Genomic DNA, 3,304 nt, shown 5'->3' with positions numbered 1-3,304 from the left:
CAACATTGAGACATGGAACACATCGTGGATACGGTCTAACTCTAGAGGTAGCTCCAATTGATAAGCAACCAGTCCTTCATACTTTAAAATTTGATACGGACCAATGAACCTAGGGTTTAACTTGCTCTTACGACTGAGTCTCAAAACGTTCTTCCACGGAGAAACCTTAAGAAACATGAAGTCCCATATAAAGTACTCAATATCTCTCCTCTTCAGATCCGCATAAGATTTCTGCCTATCAGAAGTCGCCTTCAGACGATCTCGAATCAGTCTAACATTGCCTTCGGTCTTAGAAACCAACTCAAGACCCAAAACCCGATGCTCACCCAACTCAGACTAACATAGTGGATTACGACACTTACGACCATACAGAGTCTCGTAAGGTTCCATCTGGATGCTAGACTAGAAACTATAATTATAGGTGAACTCGGCTAGCGGAAGATACTCCTCCCAACTACCTCAAAAATCTATCACACAACTCCGAAGCATATCTTCCAGTATCTGAATCACCCTCTCATATTGTCCATCGGTCCGAGGATGAAATACAATATTGAAGTCCAATCTCGAACCTAGAGCCTCATACAATTTCTTCCAAAATCAAGAAGTGAAACGAGAATCTCCATAAAAAATAATCAAAAGAATAACCTCATGCAGTCTTACAATCTCAGAAATGTAGAGTTTCGCTAACTTCTGCAGAAAATAGTCCGTTCAAACTGGAATAAAGTGAGCAGGCTTGGTTAATCAATCCACGATGACCCAAATAGAATCCTTCTTAATGGATGTCAAGGGCAACCCACTAACGAAGTCCATTGTTACTCGTTCTCATTTCCATAAGAGAATCTTAACGGGCTGGAGTAAACCCGAAGGCAACTGGTGTTCAGCCTTAACTTGTTAGCACATTAAACAATGAGCAACAAAATTCGTAACCTCATGCTTCAAACTCGGCCACCAGTACAACTCATGAAGATCGCGATATATCTTGTTACCGTCGGGATGCATAGCATAAGGGCTACTATGCAACTCCCTTAGAATTGACTACCTTAAATCAAAATCATTCGGCACATAGATTCGTCCTCGAAAACATAGTACCCCATCATTATTCAATTCAAAATTCGAAGTGCTGCCACTCTCAACCTGACGAAGCCGCAAAAACACAGATACTCATCCCCCAACTACTTAGCTTGAATCTGATCAATCCAAGTCAGCTTAACTTGCAACATGGCTAACAGACTCCTATCGTCAAACAAACTAAAGCGAGCAAACGTCGCACTCAGATCAGTTATTACTTTACGACTTAAAGCATTAGCCACCACATTAGCCTTACGAGGATGATACTCTATCATGAAATCATAATCCTTGAGCAATTTAATCCATTGGAGCTATCTAAGATTCAACTCTTTTTAAGTAAGGAGGTACTTGAGACTCTTGTGATCAGTGTAGATGATACACCTCTCACCATATAGATAGTGCCTGTAGATTTTCAAAGTAAAAATCACTGCAGCCAACTCAAGATCATACATCGGATAGTTCTCTTCATGTGTCTTAAGCTGACGGGACGCATAAGCCACAACCTTTTCATTATGTATCAATACACATCCCAAACTGACATGCAATGCATCACTATAAACCACAAAATCCTTATCGAATTTAGGCTGTATCAGAACATGAGCCTAAGTCAAAACAGATTTGAGCTTCTCAAAGCTAGCTTGTTGCGCATCGGTTCAAACGAAAGGAACTCCCTTGCGCAGAAGCTTAGTTAACGGAGCTGCGATTAGAAAGAACCCCTCGATAAACTGTCGATAATAACCCGCCAAACCTAGAAAACTACAGATCTCAGATTTGTTTTTAGGTTTTTTCCAATCAAGTACAACCTCAATATTCCTCGGATCAACACGGATCCCCTCAGCAAAAACCATATGCCCTAGAAAAGTCACTTCACTCAACCAAAACTCACACTTGCTAAACTTAGCTTAAAGTTATTTCTCACATAGAATTTACTACTCTCAGATTCTCATTATGTTCATCATCAGTCATAAAGTAAACTAGAATATCATCGATAAAGACCATGATGAACTGATCCGGATATGGCTGAAACACTCAATTTATCAAATCCATAAATATCGATGGAGCATTCGTTAGACCAAAAGGCATCACTAGGAACTCGTAATGTCCATAACGAGTCCTAAATGCAGTCTTATGAATATCCACCTCCTTAACCCTCAACTGATGATAGCCGGAGCAAATATCAATATTTGAAAACACTGAAGCCCCTCGAAACAGATCAAACAAGTCATCGATCCTCAGAAATTGATACTTATTTTTCACAGTCAACTTGTTCAACTGCAGATAATCGATTCACATCGCAATGGTCTCATCCTTCTTCTTAACAAACAGAACTGGTGCTCTCCACAGTGACATACTAGAATGGATGAAACCACGATATAAAACCTTTTGCAGCCTTAAACTCTATAAGCTTTTTTGGTGCCATATGGTATGGAGCGATGGACACTAGAGCTGTACCCGGTAGAAGCTCAATTCTAAACTCAACTTCTCAACTTGGAGGTGAGCCCAATAACTCCTCAAGAAAGACATTTGAAAAGTCTCTCACTAATCTGATATCCCCAACAAAAGAGTCTTTAGAAACAAAATCACTGATGGAAGCCAAATAGGTCTCACATCCTTTCTGAACCAATTTCTCAGCCATGAGCGCGAAGATCACATTGGAAAAATAATCTCGGTGTTCATCAATCACAACCACCTCATTATCATCCTCAGTTCTCAAAATGATCCTCTTAGTCACGCAATCTAAACTAACTCGATGCTTAACCAACCAATCCATACCCAGAATTAAATCGAATTGTAATAATTCATTTTTAGTGAAATCGGACAATGGTTTTGTGACCACAAATCTGAACCGAAAAGATAAATTATTTTAATATTATTGCATGATTAGTGACATGATAGGAAGGTTGTATGAAAATTCTAAAAAGAAAAGTTTATCGATTACGTGTTTGATTAGAGAAATGACAAAATTGCATAAAATGTTAAAGTTGATTTCTATTAGATATAAGGATTAAATAGCTATGAAATTTAAAACTTGAGGTCCTTATATCGTAATTAGACTATTAAAGAAAACCATGTAGATATTTTTGGTGAATCATCCATGGAAAAATTAGACATTGTTAAGGACTAAATTAGAAAACAAAATAATTAAAGATGATAATTAACTAAATAGCATTATCATATTATTTTCTCATCATCTTCCCAAAATAATCTATGGAAGCCCTAGGAGAGAGAAAATAAA

The sequence above is a fragment of the Gossypium hirsutum genome, chromosome A03, assembly GCF_007990345.1.
Source record: "Gossypium hirsutum isolate 1008001.06 chromosome A03, Gossypium_hirsutum_v2.1, whole genome shotgun sequence".
NCBI lineage: Eukaryota > Viridiplantae > Streptophyta > Magnoliopsida > Malvales > Malvaceae > Gossypium > Gossypium hirsutum.
Note: the sequence above shows the minus strand (reverse complement) of the source record.